We start from the raw sequence: 22,778 nt of genomic DNA, 5'->3' as shown, positions 1-22,778 counted from the left end.
TTTAAAATGTTGCTTTCCAGTAAAAGTGAGATTCCTACATTAAGTTTATCTGAAAAGCAACAATAGATAGATATAAAGTAGATATGATCACCAGTGATCTAGCATGTACACATGGTTGGAGAACTACACATCTGCTACTTTCATGTACTACAACTCCCATCAGATACCTCACACGCCAGCTCCTGATTCCCCCTTATTATACACAGCTGGAAGCTTATGATGGACTAATCAGATGGACCATAAAAACAGCACAAACACAAATAATCTTGTTAGCTTAAAATGAGCATTTCTAAGCATTTTCCCTACCTTGTAGGTGGTGTAAGGGATCACATATCTCAAAGTTCAGATCCCACTACAGTTTTTGAGTCATGGATCGGATCAAAAAAGGGAGGATACAAATGTCATTTGCTTTCCATCTATACAAAAATATTACTGCAAAAAACATTGAAACAGTAACAGAAATAAAAATTAAAAATCAAAAAAGAACCAGCTGAATATAGGGAAAATACTAAATACGAAAATGATCTTTGTTAATGTTGCTAATAATGCTAAATATATAAATCCAACATCCTGTACAACAAATCTTATTTATTTACAATTAACGATTCAACAATTCACACATAAAACTGTGACATAATGTTGATGGTTGTCTGTCGCCACCTATTGATTGCTACAACATTCACCAGCGTCAAGTTCCATAAAACCTTGATTTCATTCTTTACCATAAACATCAGTGTTTATATCTGAGCTAAACTGTTCTCTCCATACTTCTGTGTTATTTAATTGTTTGTAACTAAAAAGTGTAACAACTGAATCTCTCTTGATCAAACGCAGATTTGAAAGCAGTGATTCGAAGGATTAATAAACATGCAAATCATTATCACTTATCATTCATGTTGCGCGGTTTTGAATTGGGATCAGGAACTTTTAACGTTTAATTGTGTAGCTTTACACTGAATGCATTAATGCATGTTTGTTTCATTGTTTTTTTTGCCTGTCCCAACCATTCACCTGTGACTTTAACTACACTTTAGATTACCTACATGCTCCTGTTTTGTCCCTGTTTTGGCCTTTGCCTACCTGACAATTATCAAATAAAGCTGCATTTGGATCCTCAACTTGTTCCCAGACTCCATCATTACAAATATAAATATTTGTAATTTTTATTTTTAATAACAATGTTTAGTAAAAACTAATTTGTGTGTTGATTTTCAAGTACATATAGTTAGTTTACAGTTCCCAGTCGCTTTGGTGCATTTTTCACAACACTATATACATTTGCACTACAGGTAATGCATTTCTCAAAACAATTAGTTATTTGTGCACATCCTGGTAGCAGTTTCTCATTCTTTCCAACAATTTGCAAATGCTTTTGGACATGCATCAATTGCTTTCATACAACTCTCTGCTGTTTATAACATTATCATTTGCTTTTGTCATGTCAGTCAAAATTAACTAAACTTGTAAATGCTGAACAGTCATTAAATATAAAACTAACAGTCCTCATTGCATTACTTAAGTATTTACATACAAAAATGTTGATTTAGTTGTCAAAATCTGTCAAGCCAATTTTATAAAACAAATTTAAATCTTTATTTTCCTGAAAATGTCTTAAATTGAACAGTTTGATGATTTACAGACCTGTATATGTTGTAGGCTCAGTTCCAATATGTACTGCAATATTGTGTACAGTTGTGCTCAGCTCTATCCAAAGGGAGTTTGTTATGTTTATTGTTTTGCACAGTGCTGTGAATACGTAAATTAGGATTGAAAAGAGCAAATGCAGTAAAAATGTGAAACATACATATTCAGTGTCTTGTACTCAGACACTTTACTAAATGCAGTGATGTCTAACTTTACTGTAGTTTTCAAATGGCTGAGCAAATAGTATAGTGTGCTGTCTTGAGCATTTCCAGGAAGTGTCACCAAAATCTGATTTTTTGCATTGAAAAAAGTGTCCTGAGTAAACTGTCATAATGAAAACATGACAAAGCCATTTGACTATCTTGTTCATAAACAATGGTGTAAGGACTTGTCGTTTTGATGACACTGACACTTTGATTGACATTAATACTTGCTTGTGAGGAATTAACTATCCATTTTGAGCATGTGACGCGCATTTGCAGGTTATCAGCTAGGTTTTGCAGTTTGTACTAACTGTTTTGAGAAATGCATTAACTGTTGTGCAAAAATGCACTAGTGTTGTGAGAAACGCACCAAAGCGACTGAGAAAAACTGTATTTAAAACATAACATTCATATAAAATAAAAAGAAAGAGAGAAAAATTCTGGGGAGCTTTTGAAGTATTTTTTTTTTCCTATTTCAATAATTTTCAGATATTTTAACCTAGAAAATTACCTTAAACATATTTGACAATATCTATCTATCTATCTATCTATCTATCTATCTATCTATCTATCTATCTATCTATCTATCTATCTATCTACTGTATCTATCTATCTATCTATCTAATATCATTATTTTGCCATATACTATATTTATAGTGAATAAACTACAGCTAAATACCAAATAAGCTTAAAATCACAAAAGTATTTTTTTAAAAAAAATACATTTTATAAGAGACTTAAGATTTAAATAATACCCCAAAAAAATTATAAGTTGTTTCCCAAATTGGTTTGTTAAACTATTCAAAATGGATTTTGTTAAGACTGTTAAGGATTACTACCATTTATTCCCTAAGTATTCCAAGAAATGGTCATTGAACCCCATTTTAAGGGTCATTAAATCCTGTTAAATAGATTATATGCTGTAGAAAATCATCTGGAATGACAGTGAATCAGTGTAAAAGGATTATCCCAGTTCATTCCATTAGCAAAAAATAATGTTTTCAAACAGACATAATCCAAGGCGACAAACTCATGCCATGCATATCATTGGTGTGAATGAGCAAGGGCGGCGATACCGAGAATTTTGTCCATTACACACTGTACTCTATCAATAAACGCTCTTTTTTTGAGTGGCTGCAATACTTCGGCATTGCGGATCCAATACATGGAGCGCATCTTTAATGAGTCTGACCTTTAAAGACAGGGAAGGAAGAGCAGACCGCGACAGGGTGCATATAAATAGCTCTTGCACTTCTTTTCTCTCCCTCTCTCTCTCTGTCCAATATCCCTCCATTTTAAAACAGCCAAAGTACGTCAAGTGCTCTAAAAGACTTTTCGCAGCACTGAACTGTGAGTCAGCCATCTCTGACACATCTGTAATTTTTCTGACATGATGGCAACACACTATCGAGCCGTGCCGAGCACCCCGGGAAGGAGTTCACGGCCTGCTTTTAGCTGCTTTTGCACAGGACAGAGAGACGAGTGTGCGGGCTCATAATCTATGGCATGCAATTCGTTGTCGTAAAAAGGAGTTAGACAAGAAAGAGAGCAAGAGAAATAATGTTCAATTTTTTTGATAAGCAATTTATTTTGTTTTTAAACATGAACTTAGATGTGCACTGTATAAAATGCTGGGTTCAAACAATTACTTTGTGTTGTCCCAACACAAATGTATTAAGTTTACTTAATTGCTTGTACAAAATTAAGTGGATTGAATATAAAACGAAATAGGTTGTCCCATAAAACTTAAGGCTGATTTATACTTCTGCATCAATCGCCCGTGTATGGTCCAGTGCAGCCTTCACATGGTCGCATTGCCCTCGCCATGGCTGACACACACCTCTCAAAAAATGTAACTACACATTGCAAAGACATGTAGTGCAAGCTCTGTGATGGGTCGGCTTGGTAGTGGTGACGAGTATGGGCCGTGATGTTAACCGTGAGCCAGATTCAGCAAGTGTTCACTAATGTTGAGTCCGGTAAAGGAGCTCTAGATGAAAACTTTAGTTTTGTGTTTATCTTATGATTAAACTTGTTGCACGTCCGCCGGTCCCGCCTCTGAATGAGCAGGTTTTAGCTATTGTATATTAAGTTAGCATTCAAAAAAACAAAACACCCGCAAAGAAACTTGACACAGAGGAACAAAATTAATTTTACTTCTGTGCATCGCAATGCAGGCGTGGACAATTCGGTATCGGTTCAGTAATAATCATAACCGTCATGTATTGACATTATCTCATATTCGCTGTGTCACCAAAGCTTATTATGGCAAGTGAGGCGAGCACACTGTGCACAAGTTCACTGCGTTTCTGTTTGCTGGAAAGTCTTTCACTGACACCTACAGCAGAAGCCCCTATTTCACTGCAATTGAGAGAATGAAAGTAAACTCAATTTCTCTCTCTTTCTCTCACTGTGCCCCATTTGACCTGCTGGCATGACTTTTCCTCTCCGCTCTGCTGTTACAGCGATACTTCTGGATACAGAAACAAGCGCATGTCTGCAGGGTTTTCTCCACCCTGTCTATCATGAATTAGCTGTGATCGCCGCTGCCGTTTATCGGGGTCACTCATATGTGAACAGCGCCAGCGGGTTAGAGCCCATCGTACCACTTTCTGTTGAGCGCGAGACCAATTATAAGGGTGTAAGAAGAAACTTGCTAGATAAGCAAGCAGGATATTTATATTTGTTTATTTGCTATAAATGCTCGTGTTGTTTAAAGGTACAGTTCATTTATCTGACTGTTTTTATTAAAGGACAAAATTGTATTACAAATAGTAAATAAACAAATATATTTATACATTTTAATACAAGAATTGCAATGCCGTGAAAAAAAAATATGAAACTGTGTATGAAAAGAATCCTCAATGCAGTGCGATGCACCAAGACATCGAATTGAACCAAATCGATGGCATGATAATGGCAACCGAATTGTGAGACCAGTGTAGGTTCAAACCTCTACTGCCAGCTAGCGTTTCAGAAGTATTATCACAGAGCAACACAAATGACACACAGAAGTATAAATGCATGAATACATGTAATACATGAACCTTAGGACACGTCGATCACTTGACGCAAAAGTATGAAGCAGCCTTAAGAATTATGTTTTACTATTTATTTGAAATGAGTAGTTTGTACAAGTAGCAAAAGTCATTTATTAAGTGTGTATTCTCACAAATAATGCAATGATTATTTAGTTTAACGAAACAAATGTATAAAAAACAAAACATACATATACAAAACCAAAAAACTAAATCAGAACAAAAATAAAAATGTGATCACACTCAAACATACAAGCAAACATTGGAACAAAAAAACTCTTTAACAACCTTTTTTTATTTTTGTTTGCTTTTATTTTATTTTTTTTTGTGTAAGTGCATATTTTACTTTTGTTTGTTTTGATTTTGCTTTTTTTTGTTTTGTTTTGTATACCTATGTTTTGTGTTTATGAGCTGAATTCTATATATATTTTTTCTCTTCACTTTCATCAATTGGTGAAGTTTGTTCAGTTTGTCACCACTGGCTTGCTTGGTTGGGACTTGTGGAGCTGCACATTGATAGATTTGCTCTTCAGTGTTTTGACTTTCAGCAGTGAAATTTAAACCACACTAAAATGAACTAAACTGAACTTCAAATCTCTAAACTTGCCTGAAGCATTTTATTAGAACTTCTATGTTAAGCTACTTGGACACAAAATTGTAAAAGCCCTATAGAAATAAAAATTATTTAAATTGTGGTTGCTGAAAACTCAAAACAAGGTGTTGGCATGGTGATGAGTGAGCGCGCGATGTACTTGAAGAGCTGGGAGGGATGCGGTGGAGAGGGGTGTGTGACTTATTTAAGCACCGGGCGGGAAACGCACAATTTCCGGGAGATTATCATTTATTTGCGGGCATTCGGGAGTCTCTATGCAATTGCAGGATACTCTCGCAACTTCGGGGAGGCCTTGGATGTCTGAGAAGGGCGACACAGTGGCTCCGTGGTTATCACTGTCGCCTCACAGCAAGAACGTTGCTGGTTCAAGTCCCGGCTAGCTCAGTTAGCATTTCTGTGTGAAGTTTGTATGTTCTCCACGTGTTGGCCTCCAGGTGCTCTGGTTTCCCCCACAGTCCAAATATATGCGGTATAGGTCAATTGAATAAACTAACTACGTGTGTGAATAAGTGTGCATGGATGTTTCCCAGTACTGGGTTAAAGCTGGAAGGGCATCCGCTAGATAAAATATGCTGAATAAGTTGCCGGTTCATTCCGCTATGGCGTCCTCTGATGAATAAAGGGACTAAGCTGAAGGAAAATGAAGGAATGAATCAATATGTAGAGACAAGGAGACATATTTGAATGGGCTGTAATCATTTTGTGAGAAAACAAAAAGCTACATAAACGTTTGTGTGACAAAAACAACAGTATACGAAACAACATGAGGGTCAGTAAATAATAACAGATTTTTTTATTTTTGGTACCCCACTCCTTTAGCTTCGTACTTGTCTCACTGTGTTTGTGGATGGCTACTCCTGCACTCCCTCAGGAGAACATCTACTGCGTCAAACACAACTCCGTAATCTAAAGAAACATTCACATTTGTTCAACACGATCTTGACAGCTCTTACTTTTCTTTTTCATGGTGAAAATACAGCTTGGTATAATTCTATAAAATGAGCCTATTATAGTTTTAATGAGCTGCATATTATATAGGCTGAAATGAAGACATAATTCCTGAGGGCGTTTTTCTTTGATGGGTGTCAGACCGGTGTATTATCATTTTGGTGATTGATCATTATGTGTATTTCCACTTGAATTTATTGCTATTTTTGTTATGTAAAAAGATGGTGAGTAAACGAAAGTTCCATTATGGGTTAAATTTTAAAGTGGCTCAGTGGTTAGCAGTGTCACCTCACAGCAAGAGGGTGACTGGTTTGAGTCCTGTTACAAACCCCTGATGTTAGTCTAGGGGATGGTGGAGTTTGCCATTTATGTAACTAAAATATATTTATAAAAACAGTGAATAAGTGCAAGAGACAACCAAAGTAATACTAAAAATATGTGCTTTTATTTACAATTCCCGAAAGTGAAAAAAAAAACATTTATCCAAAATAAAGAAAAAGTAAGGCAAAAAATTATACTTACAATATACTGTATACAACACTGAGACAAATACAAAGACGGAGAAAACAGGAGAGCTGGATGCGGGCGGTGCTAAAGAAATGAAAAGAACAAAACCCAAACGAAATCTAACTTCCCAAAAGCATCTAGCTAACTAACTATGTGAAAACAAAATAATTAACATGCGATGGGTCTTCCGAGTCCTGACGGTCTACTCTATTTATCCAAAAAGTACAAGGGGTGGCGCTTGCCCCTAACCTAATGTACTATACAGAAGAGTAGTCATAAGTGTTGCAAAATATATGTCATGTAACCTTTTTACCTGTCCGCTTTGTCCAAGCCTTGTAAACAACATAACGGAGAAATGGTATAGAATAACGGACTGATAACCTCCACACAGAAACGGGCAACAAAGAAATTCACAGTAAGACAGGGTTTTTCTAAACGAAACGCATCACACGAACACAGAAATAAGTGGAAAAAGACAAGGGAAAGAGATGGGGCTGGTGAGTGGTCTGGCGAGCGCTTTTATGATGGGTGGTCTTTGCTTATTGGATGTGACGTAATGTGACAATGACCAGGGAGGAAATGACTGACAGCTGAATAGACCAATGAACAAAACCTGAGAATAATGAAAGCAGATATTTGAACTTACCCCTACTATTCAGTGTGTGGTACATTTGTGTAGTTACACCAGTATTATACAAGTAAGTACTACGTACCAGTGTGTTCATACACTAGAGTGACATACTACTTACACATCTAGTTACCATGTAAGTTCCAACCCAGGCTCATTCTGAAAACGTAGTCCTCTGGACGTTTCTGGAGACCGCAAAATATGTCCCAGGAGGTACGTATGGCTGCATTTCATTTTTTTAAGCGAACACTACGGGGCGGTATGATGCTGTTCCCTGTCGCGCTTACCAGCTGACCGCTTACCTCCATGTGGAGTGCTTTCCCACCGCAACCAGTTTGTCCCGTCAGCTCATTGTGTACGTAGGCAGACTTCAGATGCAGAGAGGAGGAGTTGACCACGGCGACAGGGTTCGAGTCCAGGGAAGAGCGGTTCCAGAAATCTGGTAAGAAAAAAACAGAATTCAAAAAAATACAGAGAATGAGTTCATAACAGGGTGAGAATGTGGTGAAATCCGAAAACGTGGTAAAAAATCAGACGAGGGCTTATCTTTTTCTAGACGGCTTTTTTAAATTGTTGCTTGGGTTTAGGAAAGTGAGTGGGCGGGCAGATCAATCGGTACAATTAGTTGGGTTTAGAGAAGAAGGGCGGGTCAGCCGATTGGCCGGTCACACAGTCAAACATTCAGTCAGTCAGACAGCGGCCTCAGGTGGGTTCACGCAAGAACAGCGTGGGCACTCGTGAGAGACATTTGAGATATGAAAAAGCACACACAGCAGCCTCTCGCGGTTCGTGAAAACAACCGCGAGAAAAATACGTACCTCCCGGGACGTATTTCGCGGTCTCCAGAAACGTCCACGGGATTACGTTTTCAGAATGAGTCTGGGTTGGTAAGTTTACAGGTATAAACGACACTTGAAATAAAGTGTGACCGAAATTTCTCCTGAAAAACATTGTTTCTGTGAACCCAGCATTAGAGAAGGTTGCATGTTTAATTCCCAAATAGCACAAAACATACAATAAGAAGTTTTTATAATAAAAATAAATAAAGTAAAAATTTTGATCATAATAATCTAGGAAAAGTCTGTATAATAATAGTGTTTCTTTGTAAAACTCTTAGTGTGTAACTTTATTGAACAGATTTGATCGTAATAATCTAGGAAAAGTCTGTAAAATAACAGTGTTTTTCTGTAAACATTTTAATGAAAATATCTGTAGATTTATTATTTTTTGCATTTTATTTCTATAATTTTATGTTTTTTGTTTGGCAGCCGTAGCTGCCAGTCATTTGACATCTTTTTTTATGATTTTTTATTTTTTTTACAGAGCAAGTAATTACAATTTATTACTTTAATTTTACGTAATTTTAAATGTACTTCATAAAAAACAGGAAAAAACGCTGTGTAAATAGTACAGCAATTTTATTGTATAAAACTGACAAATTGCTGTAATTTGTCATTACTTATATAGTACATAAAATAACAGTCAAGCTGTTCATTTACAGATATTGTTTGTAATTTTTTACGGATTTTTGAATATAATTTAAAATAACTGAAAAAATACTGTATAAATAATACTGTAATTTCCCTGTATAAAAACCAAAAATGTCAGTAATTTGTCTTTAATGATAAAGTACCTAAAATGAAAGTCAAACTGTGAATTTAGAGAGATTGTTTGTCATTTCACTAAGTTCTACGTATAATTTTAAATGACAAAAAAATTACTGTAAAAAATGTATGGATATTTTCTGTAAAATTAAGGGTTTTTTTTTTTTACAGTGTATACTGGCTCTTGTTTAGGTCATAAGAACTAAATGTAAGTGCACGTTTGAATTGGAAAATGTGATTTGGAGAAGGTAGTGGGTTCAAACCTCAGATCACAAAAGCTTTAGCTTGAAAACACATATACCCCACATGTCATGTCCCCCATGACTGTGGGGGAAACCGGAGCATCCAGAGGGAACCCACACCAACACGAGGAGAACATGCAAACTCCACACAGAAATGCCAACTGGCCCAACCGGGACTTGAACCAGCAACCTCTTTGCTGTGAGGTGGCAGTGCTGCAAACCACCGTGCTGCCCTAATTAACAAAATTAACCGCATTCACTCTTGTTTGTATAACAAATGTTGAGCAGATGGAGAATAAGAATTACAGGGGAAGGTTGTGGGACTTACTCCCATAGCTCAAAATGGACCTCAAACACATTGTAGAAGCATAAAAATGGATGCATTTTTTTTCTCACACACTTTAAGTTCCCCTACCTCAACCATGCCCTTGAGCGAGACGCCTATCCCTGAGTCGCCCTGAGGGAACCCGACTGTTCATTGCTCTCAATAAAAATCATCTTGCACATGTTACAAGGCAACATACTCTGGTGAATAAATGCATTGACTTCTTAAAATGTGACAAAAAGGCAATTTTCAATCAGCGGTACATGTTTCACAGCTCTGACAGGGTGTCGTTTCTGAGAAAAGCCATCTGTCTGGGCCATATCCTTGAAGAAAGGCTGATGATTTACCGACTTCTCGCAAAATCTGACTAATCCCGACCTCTCATCCCACAAAGTCGCGATTACAGCTGAGCCCATCTATCAGATCTACTGCCTAAACATCCGAAAGCTTAGCTCAGAGATCTGTTTGTGGAAAGCCTTCGCCCTACATCGATCATTTAACACCTCTGTCTTTTCTGCAGAGGCAAACAGAGGCTGAGCGGGTTCAGACTAAACTTGGCAACCAGATTGACAGTTCAGGGAAATCAAAAACACACACTTGTCTGTTTACATCAGATGTGTTAGCGCTCAGGAGTCAACTTTTAAATTTGTTGCATTTAGCAACCTCGACAACTTTAGAGAACGTACACATGTTTGCAAATCCTTCGAGGTTCACAGAACATGTTGTTGAATTTGCAATTCAGTTTAACACTGTATTAAACACACCTACCTAAGTGTTATGATTATATATATAGGCTGATATTTAAGTGTGGATTTTAATTAAACTCGTAAAAAGAGTGACAATTATTATTAAGGTTCATCTCGATTTATTTTCTAAATTAGTGTGGCTTTTTAGATTAAAAAGGATTTTTGCTGACAGTTTTCTCGCCTTTCATGATAAAGAAGAAACCTGCTATGCCATTCCAATCCTACTTTAAACAGCCATCAAAGGAATAGTATGAAGGATGAATGTGATTTAAAAGAAACAAATTAATACTTCTGTTCAGCAAGGATGCATTAAAGTCACAGTAATATCAGATAAATTATTATTTTGAACTTTCAAATAGTCAGAGAATCCAAAGGAAACATAATCATGATTTTCATAAAAAATATGGAGGTGAAGGAATTGTCAACATTGATGAGAATAAAAGTTTTTTTAGAAAACAAATCTGCATATATAAATAATGTCTGAAGAATTGTGTGACTCTTAATCACACAACGGGGTAATTACAGGGTAATAATGCTGAAAATTAAACTGTGCCTCAGGAATAAATTATTTTTAACACATTTCAAAAAGCTGTTTTAAAATGGAATAAAATAATTTTCACTGTATTTTACAATTCAGCTTTCATGAGCACCTTTTCTTTCAAATTTTAAATATTAAAAAATAAAAAAAACGTATTTTACAATATGAATTACACATACGAATCAAATTTCATTGTGAAAAAAAAATTGCTCGTTTTCCATATTAATTGATATATATGTAAACGACACATATAGAACCTATATATGTTTCCTTTACAAACATTATTGAGAATATTACATATAAAATCAATTAGCTACCGAATATTCTAATCTCATATATAAATCATTCTAATCATCAATGGTTGTAGTCCTAATTTACAGTAGGCTATTTATTAAAAAATGAAAATAAATATTATTATTGTTGTTATTATTATTATTATTATTATTATTATTATTATTATTGTTATTATTGTTGTTATTGTTATTGTTATTAAGTAGAATATTGTTTATTTGTTGTACCTTTTTTTTTTTTTTTTGAAAAGTCTATTTTTACAATTTGACAAATTCAAACCCCTGCAGAAATGTTCTAACCAACAGGCAGGCCCATGTCATATAAAAAAACAAAAAAATTTCTTAATAAATGACCTACTATAAATTAAAACAAATACCATATGCTATATTTTTGTTTTTTATTAGCTTTGGAGACGTAACGTAAATTCCGCTTTCAAATAATAGGTCATTGAGAATAATAGGTCATTGTGCACTACGAATGGAACACAATTTTCAACATGTAGATCGCTAAAACTGAACTGTAAAAAAAAAAAGAGTAAAAAAAACATTAAAATCATTTAGTTTAAATGTTAAAATGTTCTAAATGAATAGGGCATAGGGGGATAACTGGGAATAGAACCCAGCCAGAAACTTTGTTTCTTACTATAGCTCTAGAGGTTTAGTTGCAAGCGTACAAGTTTGCGATGCAGTTTGCAAATGTTCGTTAGATTGACGGACTTGGGAAATGCCAAATTAACAAACAATGTTTGTAATGGTGGAATTTGCACTCTTAGTTACACTGTAAAAACAACCTGTAATTTTACGGTTAAAAAAAGTAAAATAACAGCCATTAAATTACAGAAATTTACTGTAAAATAACAGAGATTGAATCACAGAAAATTCCCAGAAATTTTAAAGGGGTGGTCCAGAATGTCATTTTAAGGCTTGGTTTTGTTAATAAGATGCAAAGCAATGTGTGCTCATGTTTCACTTGAAGGAAATCGTGTTATTTTTTCATATAGCTCACTTTGATTATACACAGCTACTCAGCTAACATAAAAAACGACTATCAATTTTCCCAGTTCCTCTGAATGACTCTGATTTGTCATCGTCATAATGTGCTGTGATTCACGCATGGGCTCCACGTCACACCTGGACAAGCACGCGCGTTTTGTGTAAACAGTCAGTCAACATGTGTCTGTAACAAGTGAAAATTGGATGCCGCTCCTTTAAAAGTGTTTGTATGCCATTGTGTGTGTGTTTATGTGTGTGCGTGTGTATACTATGAAGTATCTGTAACACGAGAAGAAAAAATTATTATTTTACCGATTATTATTGTTCTTTTTCTCTCATAATCGGATTAAGTTATTTTCTGTGGTGACGCTGCTGACAGAATAAAGCACAAGATGTGGGATGAGACCTGTGTGAGCCTGGTTTGATTTTTTTTGCTGTTACACTCCAGTTGGGAGAGCATTGCTGTATTTTTTTTTAAATCAACGTGTTACAGGACGCCTTTCACACATATGCCTGTGTAAGTAACATGAATCGTTCACTAATCTTTTGCAACTTTATTGTCTGAGATGTAAAACGCATGGAAAAGTCTAGAGAAACACTGCCGTCTCACACAGAGAGACGCACGTGCTGGTCAAGAGTGCGTGTATGTGTATGTGTGTGTGTGTGTGTGTGTGTGTGTGTGTGTGTGTGTGTGTGTGTGTGTGTTTACAGCAGTTTGACCGATAAATGTGCATTTGTAGCTAAATCGTTGGCGGTGGCGATAATCCCGTTGTTTACATCTTTGTTACAACATACCAATAAAGCTAGACACTGTACATGTCATGATCAATTTTAACAAATAAAAACACTTACAGGTCATGGCTCAGAGTTCACAGCGTCTCCTTGCTCCATCTTTGAGGCGATTTTAGCTGAATCCAGCACTGAACTGGGAGAGATTCTGGAAGCTGCGTTTTGTCAAATCATGCTTGCTATGTATTTTATAGTTCTCTGGAATATAATTAATATTGAAATGTAAGCACTTCTGTGTTTGGGACGTGTCATTTGAAAGCCCAAATACAGAAACAGAGAAGCTCTGTAAAAAACAGCAGGATGGCATTTCTCCCTCCGCAGTAACGTTACAGCGCCTCTGGCCACGGCCCTTACCTGCGCTGTGTGGGTGCGCATAAACGAACCTTTGTGATCTCACAGGGGGCGGAAGTATTTTTTGTAGTCCCTTGTTCATTGTAGGCTTTGCTAAGCCTGTAAAAAACTCTGTAAAAATCAAGGTCTCTCTTTGCATTGAACTTTGAGCATTTTACATTCAGTGATGCTGTTTATGTTCACACAGCTACATTACACATCAACTTAAATTTGAAATATGATATCATAGTGAAACACCCCTTTAATTAAGGAAGATTTCTGTAATTTAATGTCCGCTATTTTATGGTAAATTTCTGTAATTATTTATGGTTATTTTATTGTTTATTTCTGCCTAACCAGCTGCTGGAAATAAATTGTAAAATTATGGATTTTATTTACAGTGTAGCTAATAGTGTTTTTTTGGAAATGCATGCCAGTTCCGTTTTTTTTTTTTTTTTTTTTTTTTTTACAATGCAAGATTCTTAATCTAAACTTGGCCTTTCTAATTATTTGAAAGAACCAATTCACAAAAATGCCAAATTAGCCAAATCATTTTAGTTCATGTTTGTGACGTGTACAGGTTTAAATACGCAGAATGAAAAATGAAATTTAGAGGGGAAAGTTGTGGCTTTAAATCCCACAGCACTAAATCTTCCATGAAAAAACAGTAAAAGTCATTTTTCAACTATGCAGAAATTTAGATTAGGATTCATTCTGGGGTTACATCAAAAGTTAAATAAATTATTGACGCAATTAGGGTTAGAAAAAGCCAGTGCAAATGCACAAATATAGATAAGTTTCCACTGGGCGATATGAATGACACAATTTGCCTCAAAACTGTGGAATTTGCCTCAACGCCATTTTCAAATAATGCAAATTAAGTTCAAATAATGCAACTCAATTGCATTTGCTATTCTTCTTCTCATAGTTTTCCCTTTGAAATTTTCAACTCAGGCTTACCCCTATATACATTTCTGGAAAGCGAATTTTTACATTATTTTTTTTTTTTTTAGTTTTGCTAATCCACCAGAGGGCGCTGTGTACTCTTTTTCAGATAAAAAATTTATCTCGCCAGTGTCATTTCTGTCTGCTGTTGTCATATAAATCCACCAGAGACCACTGTCAACCGACCCACCGAATGACCTCACGCACCTCCTTCTCTAAACCCAACCGATAGTATTTTCAAAAGCACAGATTGACCCAATCACCCCCTTCCCTAAACCCAAAATGTGTTTAAAAGCAATCCAAAAAAAAGAAAAGCCCCTTGATTTTTTACCATGTTTTCAGATCTTTCCACGTTCTCACCCTGTTATTTACTTTTTTATTATTTTTTTGTCTTTTGTTTTTGTCTTACCTGCTATTTGGAACAGTTCTTCAACAGACTCGAACCCTATTATAGTGGTCAACTCCTCTCTGCGTCTCAAGTCCACTGACGTACATGGCAAGCTGGGCAAACTGGTAACAGCGGAAAAGCCTTCCATCCACACAACCACATAAGCGGTAAGCTCTCCAGAAATGTATACGGGAGTACATTTTCACAATAAGCCTGTGTTACAAATTCTAGTTTACTGTACATGCGAGTAAGAATATTTTAAATATTTTTTAAAGCTCTTCTGCATTAAATGTACAAATGACAGCTGTCCAGCAGTGTATATTATAACATATATTCACCCTATATTCATAACACTTGTCTCAGGGAGTCTTGAGATAATAACAGTTTTAGTACAATAAAGGTAAAGCTAGCGGGACTCCTCTCATGTGCAGTTCTTCATTGGTTTCCATGGTGCCTATGAGGAGCCCGGTGAAAGCGGCCATACTGTAATTGAACACACTTGCAGAAAAATCAATCTGCCGCTGTTTGAAGTCAGAACCCAGAGTCCAATCCGCACTCCCTCGTTAGGAGTACTTTCATCCCAGCTCCCATTTCATAGTTATTATCACTCTCCTTCTGACACTGGCGGGGGAAAAAAGAAGCTCTGTCTATTATTGACTCGAGTGTTCGGTATTCAGCCCTGAGTACTAGTTTTATCTGCTCAAAAAAAGCCACAGGCTGGTTAAAACACACCAGTCATATAATGAATCTTTAGAACTCACTGATTTATATACATGAGCGTTTCCAGTTTATATTCACTGCGAGACAGCTCTGGAGAAGACAAATGTGGAGAGCTGTGGAGAAGTCCTGATGCTTGGTAAAAAAGAAAATCTATATAAAGTGCACTATTATTGAGGGTACCATTATCAGGATAATATACAGCTTTTTTTCTTTTTAAATATGCAAATTAGTCATTAGCTGTAATGCAAACTATAGTGGCATTGCATGTGTGTGTGTGTTTAACTTGTTTTAAACAACTCAGAGTATACGTTTCAGCTGAACATTTTTTTTCATTTTATGTTAAAAATGATTTTGTTCATTTTTTTTAACGTAAAAGCCAAACATTTTACGTGATAGCTGAACAATTTTCTTAATTTTACACAATAGCTGAACATTTTTCTAGCGCATCTATCAATCCATAAATTTACCATCTTAAACTTACTTTAAAACTCATGTATATCCTTTTATATATATAAAATAACTAATATGGTGAAACCTATGTTAGAAATGGGTTGTATATATTATTCTGAATGTTACAAGTTACATGACATTTTTTCCCTATTTATAATATATACACACACACATTCAGGTAATTATTTTAATTATTTGTATTTCATTTGTGTTTGTCTAATTATTATATATGTATTTTGATCAATGTTTGGGTAATGCATTTCATTATCATGTTTTTTATGAAAAAATTTACATTTTAAAGTAAATCATTCTGTTCATACAGGCAGCATTTATTAAATGTCACATTTTATAAAAAATAAATAAATAAATTAAATAGCTGCTTTCTTATTATACAGTATGAAGTTTCAAATGAGATTATTACTCCAGTCATTAATGATACAGTCTAGTCGATAATGATAAAAATAAAAAAATATTTTTATTATAATAATAATTATTATAATACTAATTAATATGATTATGAAATTATTACTCCAGTTATTATTGCATTTATTTATAATACCATGAATAATAATACTAATAATAATACTACTAGTAATAGTAATAATAATAATTATTATTATTATAGTTATTTTATAGTGCAATAACATTTCATAATTTGTACTGTATTTTTGATAAAAAATAAATAAATAAATATATTTATTTATATATATATTAATCTCGGAATTATTCTAGATTAAAATGGCTCATTTGAATTCTGCCGAAGACATTCAGAATATGTGTGCACCCAAATAATAAGTCTTTGAGATTTTAAGGTTTTTTCAAGCCAGGTGGCACATTAGACCGCGATTTTTGATCACCTTAATCTGACTAAAGTCATAACTAAACTAAACAGAAACGGAATTAAGACATGTGGAGTATGCAGAAATTAGTGGCATTATTGAAATAAACAATGCAATCAGTAAACACTTTCATGTTGGACTTTTCCCCATATTTTCCGACAAAATTCACACAGGCAGCTGTCAGTAAAGGACTGCGCACACACAAACAAACACACACACATATCACGAAACGCAGAGGATTTTTTTTTCTTTCTATTTGGCATGCGTTATTTAATTCCATAACACTCACCAGTCCTTATTTGCGTCTAATACCACAGTTTGTCACGGGAGCATGAATGAAATGTTCATGAGTTAAAGTAAAACTGTCAAACTGCAGTTAAAGTCAGGTATCCTGCTGATTTGATTCAGAAGGGCACTTTTTTGTCAGACAGCTCACCGGTCAGGTATACATCCGTACTAAAATATCAAGGTGAAAGTCATCATAGTTTGCGTAGTACAGACCCAGCTCCCAACCTAATTTTGAGAATAGATTAACGGCAATATTTTTTTGTCTCGCGTTAGCGCAGCACGTTTACGCCAATAACGGCCCACCACTAATATATATATATATAGTCGCGAGGGAGGTGAGCGCGAGAATTTACAACACTCAGCCAACTCAGGGCCGGCCCGTGGCACAGGCACCATAGGCAAATGCTAAGGGCGCTGTATATCCAGGGGGGCGCCAGAAATGAGCGCGGTTCAGTTGGTTTTGTTTTCGATATTCCTGACACACATTCAGTTATAGACGGCATTATTTTAAAAAACTCTTACCCTAAAAGGATCTAAAGTGTGTTTCCTACAAAAAGACAAAGCTGGTTATGTTTCACAGCTGTCTTTTTTTTTTCGCTCGACATTACGAGCACTGCTCCGTTTAAACCTTCGCAATATGTGTTCAGCCGGGAGAGCTCGCGCTAAGAGGAGCTCTCTGTAAGGGACCGTCGGAAAAGTGTTTATTTTTTTATTTTTTCTGCTCCGCTCAGCTCGCTCTCCCTGTTGCGAGGGCTTAAGTGTGTGTGTGTGTGTGTGTGTGTGTGTAATTGCTTGTTGCTGTCTATGTTTGTGTATGTGTTTGAATGAGAGAGAGTGTGGTGCTGTGTGTCTGTGTGTTTATACAGACAGCATGTTATAGCCTCCCCCCTAAAATATAATACTGTATATGGAAAGCATCGCCAATGCACCGTGATATCGAATTGAACCGAATCGAAGGCATGATAATCGTAACCGAACCATGAGACCAGTATAGGTTCACACTTCTAATATATATATATATATATATATATATATATATATATATATATATATATATATATATATATATATATATATATATATATATATATATACAGGTATATATATATATATATATATATATATATATATATATATATATATATATATATATATATATATACATATATAAAAATATATAGACACATTTTTGTTACATTCTGTGATAAAGAAGTACATAGAACAGATATAAAAAGTAAATGATCTGAAAGCACTAAATAAAAAAGTCAAAAGTCAAACATTTTGCTGCTTCCTTCAAACCACCTAAAAAGTCATATAAATATGCAATTAAACTGACTGTGAAGGAAGCGTAGGTGTTGCACTGCATGTAAGTCAGAGGTGTAGATAGTTGTGGCATGTTTTTTTGTGAAATGAAAGTCATTTCTGAGGTAATTAGCATGAGGGTCTGCTTTGAATGATTTTACTCCGTTGGACTGCCTTTTACCATCCAATGTCATTAAAGCTGAGGCCCACGAAACGATTACTCAGCGATAAACTTTTAATTGCTCGGCCGTCTCCAGTCTGCAATTAGCGGATCCAGGGAATACACAAAGCACCGTCATTTTTATCTCCAGAAGAAGTGTCACATACTGCAGGAAAAAAACTCAAATTGAATTTGGCTGTGGCGTCTTCTAATCAGCAACGATACAATGCGGGAGGGCTCTTTTGAATGGCGTCCATTCAAGTCGCATGTCCTTGATTATGGATGCATTGTTTTACGTTACTGGCAGACTTCAAAATATACCTCCAGAATCCTAATGGGCAAAAACGACGAGGGGGGAAAAATAAAAAATAAAACTGGCATTAGTGTCATTCACTCACTGCAGGACTCCAGATGTAATTGTGAACTGCACTGACACTATTGCTGGGATTTCGGTGGATGTATATTGTCATTTTTGAAATCCTGCTGACTTCCATCATGCTTCTAATTACATTATATAATAACAGTGTACAGTATTTTAAGTTGCGCTTGGTAAAAAAAGTTAAATAAGATGTCTTGTATAAAAGTAAAACCTAATTTATAGTGACAATAATAATAATAATAATAATAATAATGTGTTCATTGCTAAATGTTTTCTACTTATTACAGTACAATATTTAGAAATGTTTTATTTGTTTTAATATTTGTTTGATTGTTTCACTTTTATTTGCGCTTACTTTATTATGTATGATTATATTATAGTGTTATATTATTACTATTAAAACCAAAATATGGGTAATCAATTTACATGATTCTCATTTTTGTGTTAATCCCGGACGAGACCCCTTATGTTACACCTGGCTCAAAGATGTAACATTAAGAGAGACGACATGGCCAAAGAAATCAATCTATATTTATTAGTAAGTATTTATTTGTTTAATCAGTGTGAAAGGCAAATGAATGAATACAGTAAGTGTTGTCACTGCTAGTTTATGGATGCAAAACAAAACTTGAAGGGCAGCTCTAGACAACTGCCCAAACAATAAAAGAACAGTGGCCCAAATGAACTCTCACACTGCATTTAAATATGAGTGATGACAATCATTAGGTGTGCTGAAGTCACACCCCAAACTTCAACGGACAAAATTATACAAAAACACAAACCAAAACAATGCAATCCTAAAAAATAAAAGTCAGAATAAATACTACTATACATTAGGGTCGTCGCAATACCATTAATTATTCTTACGATACTATACTAGCTGAATTATCACAATACAAAATAGTATTGGGACAATGTAAAATATATCACTAAAATATAAAGAATTTATGTTTAGAAATACTATATTTATGTTATAATAAGCCTACTTAAATTGAATTTATAACTTCCAAAGTATGCCAAAAAGTAATATTTGCACGTCACTTCAACTAAAATTTATTTATTATTTTTCTTTATTTTGTAGATAACTGACTAAAAAAAAATACATAAAAAAGATACAAATTATGCTAAATTTAAACAAAATTAGGCTATATGAAGTGGCCAAAATTGTTTCAATGTTTGCTGCATGTCTTTGGACCGTGGGGGAAACCGGAGCACCCGGAGGAAACCCACACAAACAAGAGGAGAACATGAAAACTTCACACAGAAATGCTAACTGACCCAGCCGAGGCTTGAACCAGCAACCTTTTTTCTGTGAGGCTTACTGCGCCACGGCATCACCCTTCATTTGTTATTATTGTAAAAAATATATATATTTATTTTTTATTTACCATTTATTGACTTTACAATTACACCATTTTTGGTCCACTGCAAATGTTGACTACATTTTATTGATCTTAATAAAATATTAAATATTTAAAATATGTATTAGTTATTAGTCAATGATATATTCATTATTTTAACTGCACATTTATGATGCTTTCTCTCCAAACACACAGTTGAAGGCTAAATTATTGTTAAATGTTAATTATTTAAAAAAAAATACTAAGTGCTGTTTAACAAAGATTTTTCCCAACATTTTTTAAGCATAATAGTTTTAATCACTCATTTCTAATAACTATTGTATGATTATGGCTTTTATTCTCTTCTCTTTGTCCATTTTAAGCTGCTTTGACACAACCAACATCGTAAAAGTGCTAAAGACGTAGGGATAAATTGAACTAATTTCTTTTATCTTTGCCAGGCTGACAGTTAATAATATTTGTACTTATTTTGCAAGGTACTAGTATTCTGTTTGATAGCCATTTAAAGCCTTAACTAGGTTAATAGGTCAAGTTTTTTATGCTTTTAAGTTTGTATTTATTTATTTACAAGTTAATTTAATTTAATATATTTATTTATATCATTATTTTAAAGGAGGCTTATAATATTAAACTAATTGCCTTGCTCTGTTAAATATCTATTGGAAAGTATTTGAAAAAGAATTCAAATTTCACACAAGGGCTAATCAATTTGTCTTCAAAATCAGCAACTGAAATATGGTGCCCTGCACAAAAAGTTTGCTTATATATATTTACTGCTTTCATCCCTTTAAGATGGATTTTGCTGAGTGCTACTTTCTTCATCTTTTGAAGCAGGCATAAAAGTACATCTCAAGATGGCTACCTTAAGGCAACTCTCTTTCTTCTTTTGGAGCTCAGTGAAACTGTAGGCTGGGCTGACTGATCATCTTTGGCCTTCATTCACAACAAAAAATATATAGGTGCAAACAGTGCATCATCCTGCCTGTCATAATGCAGGCCCTGTTTTGTTACAAAAACTAGTGAGATGGCAAGTAGGGGTTATAAGTGCACACAAAATAATTAGGCAGAACCACATCTCAGCTGAAAAATTCAAGGTGGCTGATCAAGGAGGTAAGAAGATTAGAAATATAAAAACTGGATGAATGTCAGAGATAGTGAAAGGTAGATGGCAACTCTCAATGATTCTGATGATTGCCTGAATCAAAAAATGGCATTTGAAAACTGTTAATAATAACAAAATGTGGCCAAGATCAACACATGATGATTCTGCAGCACTTGAAATATTGGAGGAGACTCTAGCACTCTCCAAACACATGCCTGCTTTTCTTGTTTGCTCAAATCAAATAAAGCTCGTCTCAGAAAACAAGAGTTGTCCACAATAAAATCTGCTCAGGGAAAACACTCAGTAGGGTTTTGTTTGTTTCACTGGCTCTGCTCCATCCCAGTGGACTCAAGACGTTATACTGACACGTACTGCAATGGAAGCACAAACTTTATTAACTGTTGCTAACTTACACTAGAGTGGTTTAGCTTCTTGTCTTTTTTTGTCCATCACGAGATGGGCGTCCTTTGATTCAAGCTCTAATGCTGTACATTTTGGACGTTGAATCTCATTTGACTGATATTTGCAGAAGCTAGCATTGAAATAATTAGCAAAATTTCTAAAAAAAAAAAAATAAACAAGCCAGGTTAACCTACAAACATTTTGACAAATGTAATGTGTAATGGAGGCCAGCTAGAGAAGTGCTATGCAGGTAAACCTCACTCCTCTGACCTCAAAAGTTGCTCTAGTGACAGAGGCTATGGACTTTAGCCTCCTTGTTAGAGCAACCAACTCCCATGCTAAGAATTGTTGGTTTGATACCAGCTTGGACAGGATGGGGTACAGTAGGACCGGTGGGTTACATGTGTGGGCTCAACCGGGATTGGAGTGAGGTTTAGGGGGTGAATGTATTGTAGGCCAGCTAGCGAAGTGCTGTGCAGGTAAACCTCACTCCTCTGACTTCAAAAGGTGCTCTAGCAATAGATGCTAGGTCCATGGTCTTTAGCCTCCTTGTTAGAGCAAGCAATTCCCAAGCAAAGAATCAGAGGTTCGCTCTCAGCTCAGACCGGGTTGGGTAAATTAGGATCAGTGGGTTATGCGTGGGGGCTCGTCCGGGATGGGAGTGAGGTTTAGGGGGGGTGAGTGTATTGGAGGCCAGCTGGAGAAGTGCTGTGCAGGAAACCTCAGTTTTCTGACCTCAAAAGGTGCTCTAGCTACAGATGCTAGGATAGTCTTTAGCCTCCATGTTAGAGCAACCGACTACCATGCAAAGAATCATTGGTTTGATCTCAGCTGAGACTGGGTTGGGTACGGTAAGACCAGTGGGTTACAAATTTATGTAGGCTGTAGTTTTTTTTTTGTTTTGTTTTTTTGTCAAAACTGTCAAAATAGACAGAAATTACAGATGTTCTGAAAGATGTTATCCCATACCTCTTTTGCTCATTTGCAAAACAAGATTTTAGACC

Source organism: Danio rerio, chromosome 22, assembly GCF_049306965.1.
Source record: "Danio rerio strain Tuebingen ecotype United States chromosome 22, GRCz12tu, whole genome shotgun sequence".
Taxonomy (NCBI): Eukaryota; Metazoa; Chordata; class Actinopteri; order Cypriniformes; family Danionidae; genus Danio; species Danio rerio.
This window is presented reverse-complemented; position numbering follows the sequence as displayed.